General features: G+C 38.2%; 1 pseudogene; it reads right to left on the bottom strand.

Moving 5' to 3' along the window:
• Positions 1-951: 951 nt before the first annotated feature.
• Positions 952-2,260, bottom strand: LOC106834565 (eukaryotic translation initiation factor 3 subunit E pseudogene; annotated as a pseudogene).
• Positions 2,261-11,322: the final 9,062 nt, after the last annotated feature.

Raw genomic sequence — 11,322 nt, 5'->3', positions numbered from 1 at the left:
AGGCCACAGCATTGAGTGGGGAGCCATAAATGGGACCTTTCTGGAAAGAATCCTGTCAGAAACAGAGGAAGGCTAGAAGGGGAGCTGGAGCAGGGCTGCTTCGTGCCATGTTGTGACCAGGCTTCAGGTCCTTTGTGATTTGATTCTGCTTAACTTCTTGCGCTAACGCTGCCTACTGTTCTTCACATGTTTTCCAATCGAGTTAAAGGGCTAGTTTGCTCTATAGAAGCCAGGTCTCCCCTGTACCTTTGCTTTCTTTTTCTCTTTCCTCCCTTCTCTTTGTATCAAATCCTACCATCCTTCAATGCCCAGATCAAACACCCCTTCCTTCGTAAATCTTCCATTGATTCCTCCTGATTTAAGGAATTTCTCCTCTCCTGAAACCCTATAGAACCGAACTCCATTTTAATTTCTATCTTGCATTATAGTTGTTTATGTGTTTTGTCTTCTCTATTAGGTCAAGGATAGGCCTCAGGTCTGATTTATTCTCCAGTCCCCAAATTTCTACACAATATTTTGGTTACTTCTAAAATGTATATCATACTATTTATAATGAGTTTATGATGTTGAAATTTATAAATATTTCTATTATAATTCTTCAGTAAGGGCCTGTCAGTCAGTCTGAACTGTTATAACAAACTACCATAGACTGGGTGGCTTATAAAGAACAGAAATTTCTCACTGCTCTGGAGGCTGGAAATCTGAGATCATTGTGTGAATTTGCTCAGGTCCTAGTGAGGGCCTTTTTCTGGATTGCGGATGGCTGACTTCTTTTTGTACCCTCACATGGTGGAAAGAGTGAGCTAGCTCTCTGGCTTCTCCTTATAAGGGCACTAACCCCATTCATGAGGGCTCCACCCTCATGACCTAATCACCTCCCAAAGGCCCCACCTCCAAATACCATCACACTGGGATTAGGGTTTTAACATACAAGTTTTGGGGGGGACCCATTCACTTCATTGCAGAGCCAGAGTCCTTAGTTACCCAATTTAGAGCATCTGACTTGTCATTCTGATAAAGATTTTTCTTCATATTTATGTTCAATATCTGGTTTGCACATGAGAGACTTTGTTCTTTTTGATTACTCGTGGATGAGGCGAGACTGCCCATCATCACAGGATCTATTTTAGAATCAATCTTGCATTTCTAATAAATTCAGAACATACCTCGCAGCTTCTTCTGGGGTCATGTTAAGTTTATCTGCCAACATATTTAATGCTGATACACTGCTAGATGCAGCCAAAGTTCTCAAATATGAAGGGAGCAGCGTTTTCAAGGAATTCTCAAGACCAGCCACCAAGAAGAAGTCATCCACAAACACCTACTCACATCTCCCTGGCCCTATCAAACTCATTCAACAAACGGAAATAGGGTCTTTATATGTGGAAGACTCTTATTAAATAACTTTGACTAGGTGTTTTAGCACCTGCTTGCATTTTCCAACATCTTTTTTATGACTACCATAGTCAAATAGTGGAGAATATGTGCACATATGGTCTGAAGTGCTTTAAGATACTGTGGCTGGTAAATGAAAAGATTAATAATGTTATTAACTGCCTTGGGGCTGACTGAAGAGAACAAAGAGACCAGTGAATGAGCCATGTTCACTGCTGATGAGACAAGAGTAGAGGAATGACAGAATTTTTTTTATCTATGGATCTGTGGTCTCTTTTCATTATGTAAGGCCTTCCATGGCTGCGTGAAGATTTCAGAGGCCCATTTTCCTCAGAGTGAACCCAAAGCATTTCTATCCATTACTGAATCAAACTCTCTAAAAAAGTAAAGATACCTTGCTGCTCCTGAGTAGTTGGCACATTCATACTGGAATTTTGCAAACCTGAGATCCTATCTAAATGTTTCTGCTTAATACTCTGCTGGTCAGCTAGGTGGTCAAACAGCATCCAGCCACCTCTTGTTGACTGCCATTGACCTTGTAGTGCTGTGATGTTCAAACGTTTCCACAATTGGTCCATTTCTGCTTGAAGCTGTTTCAGTTGTGCAACAACTATGGTGTTTTTTTCTCTCAAAGCATGAAGATATCATTAGAATAAAGGTTTTTGTAAATGTCCATAGCAGAGTTTACCACATTAGAATCACTAAAGAGATCTGATTTTCCTCACGATACTTATTTTTCACCATATATCTTCTTCATTAAAAGAAATTCAATCACAGGAAAGTTCAGATCTCAATCCAAATAATGCACCATGTGAGAAGTCAGGTCCTACTCTGCATCTTGCCCCCAAAAAGGGGTCTGCTCCATTTTTATCTTTAGCACTTAATACCACCCCTTTGTCAAAAGTGGTGTTCAATCAATATTTGATCAATGCTTGAATGATGAATGGTGGTAAATTCTCAAAGTTCTGTTTCTCAATGTGTGGAATCAGCAGTGACTGAACTATGACTAGATTGGCCTAAATATGAAAAAGAAGTTGTGCTACAGCAAAGCCAACTCCTGGCCCTGTCCCACACAGGCACCTCATTCCTAAGTATCTGTCACAGTGGAAGAAAGTCCCCATTGGAGGGGGGGACTCTGTCCCGTTTTAGAACAAAGTCCCCTTTAGAGTAGCACAGCTTATGTTTTACCTGCTTCATCTTTATTTTGTTCAGTGGTTCATGTACCAACAGCACAAACAATTCAAGACAAGCTGATATTGTTTGCATTAATCAGTATAAACTATAAACTATTTGCATTTAGTTAGATTACTGTTATACTAAAACTTTGATCAATGAAAGAAGGGGAAGAAAGGATGGAAAATAAAATGAAAGACAAGAAGATGAAAGAAAAAGGAAAGACTATTATGGGCCTCGCAGTCAGACAGAATACTTAAATTGAAGTTTTGGCTTTATCTCTGACTTGCTGTGCGACTGCAGGCAAATTCTGTAACCTTCCTGAGGCTAGCTTTCTTTTCTAAAAATTGGCAGCAATAACCCCCTGGTAGGCTTGTTGTGAAGACTAAATTAGTTAATGTTTGTCAAATGTCTAGCACAGTCCTGGCAACGGAGATATAGGCTCAAAAATTGTAGCTATTTGTTGAATAAGTGATCTTTGGATATGTTTATGTATGTGTGTTCACTGTGTTCATTTTTCAATTTTAAGAAGAATACAGTTTTCAGTAATTTTATGAACGAACTCATGATCTTAGAAAGAGAGAATGTCTAAATTGTGTGGGTGAGCCCAAGAAAGGATTTTCATTGCACACAACAGCAACAAACATTTATTTTGCACTTATTGTGTCCAGGGATAGGTCTAAGTATTTACCTGCATTATCTTATTTAATCTTTTACTGTGACACCAAGAGATAGGTACTATTAACTAATCCAATCTTACAGCTGAGGAAACCAAAGTTGAGAGAGATTACCTTACTTGTCTGGAATCAGCTAGTAAGTCTAGAAAGGGGAATCAAAGATTTCTAACCCCAAAGCCTGATCTCTTATAAGAGAAACTCAATGTATGCTTTCTGGGCTTAGAATTAAGACTCTTTTCATTTACACAGTGTTTAAGAGTTTAGAAAGTGATTTCACATAATTCTTATTTGGTCCTTCCAGCAACTATTTTAGAAAGTTAGACAACTCTTAAAGATCAATCTTTCAGGAAGAAAGATCTAGAGACACTGGGACCTGTTCAAGGTAGCACAGCTGGGAAGCGGCAGACCTGAGCTCAGACTCAGTACTTCTAACTCCAACTCAGGAGCTCTTCTCATCACACCACAGCTGCTCATGCACGCAACTTGGAATTGATTTTGAAGCCCAAAGGGCAATCTTCAATTAACACTAATGGAACAAAACATTCTTCTCTCGGAAGCACTGTTATTCTGTGTAATACTAGTGAACCCAGTGCTGATAAAAATGAATAATCCCTGTTCTAGTAAAACTGCAGGAATGACTCTAAAGTCAACAGGTTGGTTTTGCACATTTGCATGTCTGTGTGACTCATAAAAAGAGGTTTACAAAATTCCTTCAAAAACAGCAGCATTTGGGAGTTGATCAATGCTGCTGGCTGGAAAGTGAATATGTCTCAAGCAAGTTATTCAGAGTGGCCCATACTCTTTCGGGAGTGACCTTATGTATTTATCAAGTAATCTATCCCATTGCTGGACAGACACAGTATATTCTTACTCAAAAGCTATCTGGGGTATGAAAGAAAAGTTACGAAAAGTAGAAGAAAGTAGAAGACAGACTTTGGCTTTGAGTGGTTTACAAGCAAGGTGGGAAGAGAAGACTGGCAAAGGCAAGAGTATTCGAATTTTGACCATTCCACTTGGATTCTCTATGATAGTCCTTTTGCTCATTTTCTCCCATGATCACATCACAGGTTCTGATCGCTGGTCACTGAAGTACTAAACTTTGTTTCCTTGCTTGCCGTCTCAGGTTTGGGATTACAGCAGACAGGTGTGGAGAGGTTTCAGCTCTAGGAAGCAGCCCTCTGCCCTCGATCCTAATCACCATGGACAATTGCCATGAGTGCTTTCTCCCTCTCCTGCTGGCACCTGTGGGAGAGCCTGCTTCCTGAAGCCCACTTATGCTGGACCACATGCTGGCAAAGATCCCGCAGGAATCCTTTGGGAAAATGTGCAGTTGTTCCTCCTTTAGTTCAAGCTCATTATTGCCTAAGAGTTTTCATTGTGAATAAACCATAATATGAAAATCTATAAAATATATCTACCATTTAGAGAATAATAAAGCAAACATCTTGCATTCAACTCTCGATTTAGAAACTAGAACATTATCAAAGACTGAAAAGCCCCTCTAGGCTCCTTCCTGATCATAACTCAGAAATAGTCACTATCCTAAATTTTGTGTAATATTTTCTTGCTTTTTACATAATTTTATCACCTATATATGGATCCCTAAGAGACAGATTCTTTCGTTTTGCCTGTTTTCAAATTTTATATGAAGTGTATCATATTGTGTGTGTTCTTTGTGACTCGCTTCTCTAAACGTTTGCTTTTGCGATTCATCCATGTTAATGCTGTGGATAACTCTATTTCCAGTATTACGTACAGCTCCATTTTACGCATGTGCCACAATTTATTTATCCATTTTATTACTTATAGGTATTAGGTTTTTTCCGTTTTTTTGTTTCTATAAACAATGTTGCTTTGGACATTTGCACAGGTCTCTTCATACACACATGTACAAGAATTTCTCTCCAGGGTGTGCACATATGTGAGAGTTGAATTTCTAGTCACAAAGTGTAAGCATGTTTAGATTCTCTGGGTAACATCAAGCTTTTTCAAAGTGGTGGCACCAACTTATACTCCCTCTATGAATGAATGAGAATTGCTTTATATCCTTGCCACCTCTTAGCTTTCAACTTTTCAAATTTTTGTTGATCTAGTGGGTATAAAATTTGATATTGCTGTAGTATTTTAATTTGCATCTTTTTGATGATTAATGCGGTTGATTATCTTTTCATGTGTTTAATGGCCATTTGTCTTTTCTATTCTATGGAATTCTGGTTCTGTTCTTTTACCCACTTTTCAATGGGTTGGTCATCTTTTTCTTTCACTGCTTCAAATATTCTGGATATTTTACGTGCTGCAAATTTTGTTTTCCAGCAAAAAGATACTAGCTTTCAGCTGTATCTACCTACTAACACCTAAACCAGGGATCCCCCTGCTCCTGCCTAAATGCGCTGTGACCAAAACACTTGCTTTTTCTGATCTGCCACCTGATTTATATGCCCATGCTGTTCAGTACAGACCTTTAAATCCCCTTCTTTGTTGCACTGGTTCTGGTACTTCAGAAACGGGATGGGCTACCAACAGAGCTTGGTTTGGATAGGTTTGCATTCAGAGTCTACCAGTAAATACTTGTTACTGGATCTTGGGCAAGTTCTTATTTTGAACCTCGTGTGCCATTAAATCTACCTTAGAGGGATGTTGTGTCCTAGTGCTGTATTTTGTAGTTGGTGAAATTGTTTGACACGTAATAGGTGTTCAAACAATATTTGGTGTTTAGCTTTGCCTCAGATTCATTGACATAGTAGTTGGGTTACCTACAATCAAGTGAAAAGTGAGCCCTAAACTACTCAGTGCATTTGACCAATGAAAATAGTAAACTCTATGATATTTTTGTAATTCAGAATTTTCAGGCCCATTTTGTTTGGAGTCAATTAATTTTATAAGGTACCTTGAGGAATTCACAATGAATGGAGCATAGTCTCCTCCAATAAGGTATGCATATTTTTAACAGGATACTTGGAGAGGCAGAAGTTAAAGTTTTTAGAGATTTAAGCCTCTTATCCTCCTCTCCATAACTGGACATAGAAAGCCACTTTGAAATAGATGCTCAGGGTTGAGGAAGTCACTGAAACTGCTCCTCTTAATTACAAAAATTTATTGTCAACATGCACCTGTTAATCTTTTTTTCTATATTATATCTTGGTAGCAAATGCTGCCCTCCCTACTTAGAAGACAGACCTCTGAGAGATTGTGGCTCTGGGAGTCATTCTCCAATTCTCATTTTCATTATCCTTTAATATCCAAACCGTGACCAAATCCTCTCAGTTCTTCCTTCACCATTTCTCAATTTGCTCGCTCCACTGTGTGTCTCCTGCCACCGCTTTGGTCAGGGCTTTCTCATCTCTCACTGGAAAACTGGAATAGAATCCTAACAAGTCTCCCTTCCTCCATCATCGGGCTCCCCTACAGTTCATCCTTTATCCTGCTGCCAGAGAATGGCATGTGTTTTAAAATCTATATTTCATTATATCACTTCCTTATTTAAAGCTTTTTAATACCTCTCATGTCTCCCAGAAAAAGGTCTTGTGTCTTAGTATGGCACATAAGACCAGCCCTGCCCTTCTCTCCTGCTCATTCCTCATTCTCCATGCCAAACCTATTTATTAACAATCTCTGAGGCTGTCATATGGTTACCTGCCCTGTTCTTTGGCTCATGCTGTCCTCACCACCTTGTATGCCATGTACCACCTTGCTTGTCTAGTAAATGCCTGCTTATTCAACACTTAGCCCAAGTGCCAATTCTTCTTTGAAACCACTCCTGAACCCTCCAGGTCACAATGACAATTCTTCTATGGTTACTTTCATTGTATAAATATTTCTACTCAAGTCACTCTTACTTGATTATCTTTCGTCTCCCCTCACAAGACTGAGCTACTCAAGGGCTGAAGCCTTACATCATTCATTTGTGTATCTCTTGCACTCAGTGTAGTACCTGGAACATGAGAAATGCTCAACACATATTTGTTGGTGGAATGGATGGATGAGACGAATGCAGGTTTTAAGGAGAAAGTGGTTTTTGACCTGATCTATGAAGATAAATAGTATTTTAGTAGGTGGAGGGATTCCAAATGGAGTAAACAGAGTGTGGGAATCTTTGGAGGCAGCAGAATTCAGGGTCGACGTGAGTTTCATGGTAAAATTATAAACAGAGATAAGAACTGTGGATTCAGGTCAGGTGCTGGACGACCTTAACTGACAAGTTTGTAAGTTTGAACTTTATTTGGGAAGGACAGAACCTTTACAAATGATTTTTGAACTGAAACTACATGATCCAAATTTTACACTCTAAAAAGAGTTATCTGGAGCTTTATATAAATTGAATTAGACAGGCAAGAGACAGAGGGAAGGAGATAAGTAATGGTGCTGTTCCAAGAGCCCAAAGCAAGAGGTAATTAGGACCAAATTCTATATTTTTATGTCTGACACAGGGCTTAACAGAGTTCCTTTCTCATGGTAAGTGTCAATAAAATGTTTGACCAAATAAAAGAATGAATAATGAATCAAAGCAATGTAACAGAGTTGGTGTTTGGATGTAAGGTAGTACAGTAATAGCCTATTGTTCTCGTTCACATTGCTAAAGAAAGAGATTGACTCTGTGGGACCAATCAGGTTTGCTGTGGGACAGCTAGATGATAAACGCCTGCCTTCCTTGTTGCTAAGCCGGACTCCACGAAAATATAATGTCAGCATCTCCTGCTTCCAACCAGTTAGCTTCACTACAAAGACACACAGCGTCAAGCTGGAGAAGCTCACCAACTTTATTTCATGACTACTGAAGCAAGAAGCAATCATAGCCAGCACTTCTATTGAGCACTTTATGCACAAGGCACAGTTTTATGCATTTTAATGTATTATCTCATTTAATCCTCACTACACTGCTATGAAGGATATACAATTACTTTCATCATTTAACAGGTGAAGAGACCAAGGCACATAAAGGTTCAGTATTTTCCCCACAGTTGCAGAGTTGAAATTTGAATTAGGTAGTCTAACTTTAGTCTCACTCTTAACCTTAAGGCTAAAAGAGTGACCGTTAATTAAAAAAAAGACAAAATTGTGCCATTTGCGACAACGTGGATGGACCTGAGAGTATTATGCTAAGTGAAAGAAGCAAGACAGAGGAAGACAAACGCCATATGATTTCACTCTCATGTGGAAGATAAACAAACACATAGATAAGGAGAACAGATTGGCGGTTCCCACAGGGGAAGTGAGTAGGGGGAGGGTGAAAGGCGGAAAGGGACACATAGGTATGGTGATGAATAAAAGCTAGACCCTTGGTGGTGAATATAATCCAGTCTACAAAGAAGTTGAAATATAATAATGTACACCTAAAATTTACATGATCTTATAAACTAATATGATCTCAATAAAATAATTTTTTTAAAAGAGACTGACGGTTAAAACATGAAGGAAGCCATCGTAGCTTGATACTAAGAACTTCTGAATCATTAACCATCTCCCTTTTGCTTATTCTCCAGCCCAGCCAGTCACCATATGATTTCTTGTGTGTCTTGCCCTTTTTTACATCTTGGCTTTGACGCATTTTGTTTTTTTTTTTGTTTTATATATATGTTTATTTATTTAATTAACTTATTTTTTGAGGAAGATTAGCCCTGAGCTAACTACTGCCAATCCTCCTCTTTTTGCTGAGGAAGACTGGCCTTGAGCTAACATCCATGCCCATCTTCCTCTACTTTATATGTGGGACGCCTACCACAGTATGGCTTTTGCCAAGCAGTACCATGTCCACACCTGGGATCCAAACTGGACAACCCCAGGCCGCCGAGAAGCGGAACGTGCGAACTTAACTGCTGTGCCACTGGGCAAGCCCCTATTTAATTTTATTTTAATTGAGATTCATAATAGTTTACATCATTGCGAAATTTCAGTTGTACATTATTTCTTGTCTGTCACCACATAGTTGCTCCTCTTTACCCCCTGTACCCACCCTCCACCCCCCTTCCCCTGGTAACCACTGAACTGTTTTCTTTGTCCATGTGTTTGTTTATATTCCACATATGAGTGAAATCTTACGGTGTTTGTCTCTCTCAGTCTGACTTATTTCACTTAGCATAATACCCTCCACGTCCATCCATGTTGTTGCAAATGGGATGATTTTGTCTTTTTTATGGCTGAGTATATATATATATATATCTCACATCTTCTTTATACAATCATTGGTCTATGGGCACTTGGATTGTTTCCATGTCTTGGCTATTGTGAATAGTGCTGCAATGAACATAGGCGTACATATGTTACTTTGGATTGTTGATTTCAAGTTGTTTGGGTAGATACCCAGCAGTGGGATAGCTGGGTCATATGGTATTTCTATTTTTAGTTGTTTGAAGCATCTCCATGCTGTTTTTCATGGTGGCTGCACCAGTTTGCATTCCCACCAGCAGTGTGTGAGCCTTCCCTTTTCTCCACATCCTCTCCAACATTTGTTGTTTTTGGTCTTGGTAATTACAGCCATTCTGACTGGCGTAAGGTGATATCTCATTATAATTTTGATTTGCATTTCCCTAATGATTAGTGATGTTGAGCATCTTTTCATGTGCCTGTTGGCCATCTGCATATCTTCCTTTGAAAAATGTCTGTTCATATCCTCTGCCCATTTTTCGATCAGGCTGCTTTTTTGTTGTTGTTGTTGTTGAGTTGTGTGAGTACTTTATAAACTTTAGATATCAACCCCTTGTCTGATAAATGATTTGCAAGTATTTTCTCCCAGTTGGTGGGTTGTCTTTTCATTTTGTTGATGGTTTCCTTTGCTTTATAGAAGTTTTTTAGTCTGATGTAGTCCCATTTGTTAACTTTTTCTTTTGTTTCCCTTACTCAAGTAGACATGGTATTTGAAAAGATGTGGCTAAGACCAATGTCAAAGAGTGTACTGCCTATATTTTCTTCTTGGGATTTTTATAGTTTCAGTTCTTACATACAAATCTTTAATCCATTTGGAGTTAATTTTTCTGTATGGTGCGAGATCATGGTCTACTTTCATTCTTTCACATGTAGATGTCCAGTTTTCCCAACACCATTTCTTATAGCTATTTTTAACGGTATTTTTCTTCATATTTGAAAATAACATACTTACATCTCTATTTCTTAGTTTATTAATATTATACATTATCTATTGACTCCCTGTGGTAAATGCAATTGAAGTCTACTCTCTTCCCTCCCTTCCTTCCATCATAGTGATGTCATAAATTTTGGTTAAATCAGTATTTGGAATCATTTTACCGTGACAATATAAGTATTATTTACTGCAGAGCCAAGTAGTGTACTGAACTATATTTTCTTCTTATACAAATGTTTGATTTCTTGGAGTTAATGGGTGCTTTTTAAAAAATAAACCTTTAATTTTGGAATAATTTTAGATTTCTAGGAAAGTTGCAAAGATAGTAAAGAATATTTCCATATACTTTTTACCTAGTTTCCACTAATATCATCTTACATTATCATGATACATTGTCAGAACTAAGAAACCAACATTGGTACATTGCTATTAAGTACACTTCAAACTTCATTTGTATTTCACTAGTTTTTCCACTAGTGTCTTTTTTTCAGTTCCAGAATTCCATCCACTGTGCTACATTCCATTTAGTTGTGATGTCTCTGTACTCTCATCTGGTCTGTTACAGTTTCTCAGTCTCTCCTTGCTTTTCACGATGTTGAGTTTTGAGGAGTACTGGTCAGGTGTTTTGTAAAATGTCCCTCAATATGGGTTTGTTTTTATGATTAGAGAAAAATATTATAAACCAATGCCACTTCAATAAAAAATGAATTTAAAAAAAAGATGCTGCAGTCTCATCTTGTATTTTCTCTTCTTAGCCCTAGAATCAGCCATTTCTCCAAAGGTTTAGTTCCTTCTATTAGAGAATGGAATTTAGAAATCATGCTGTGAATGTGGGTTGTTTTAGTTTTCATTTGGTTGGTTTTCTACGTGTCTATTACTAATTTTTCCCAAATGTTCCAATAGATCTGCCAATTGCCTTTTAACTTTATTTACAAAAGCTCAAACAATCATATAAGTGTCAGTTCAATTTCCCCTTAGATACCAGTCTCTTAGAGTCATCTG

The sequence above is a fragment of the Equus asinus genome, chromosome 16, assembly GCF_041296235.1.
Source record: "Equus asinus isolate D_3611 breed Donkey chromosome 16, EquAss-T2T_v2, whole genome shotgun sequence".
NCBI classification, from domain to species: domain Eukaryota; kingdom Metazoa; phylum Chordata; class Mammalia; order Perissodactyla; family Equidae; genus Equus; species Equus asinus.
Note: the sequence above shows the minus strand (reverse complement) of the source record. Positions and strands in the feature narration are given on the sequence as shown.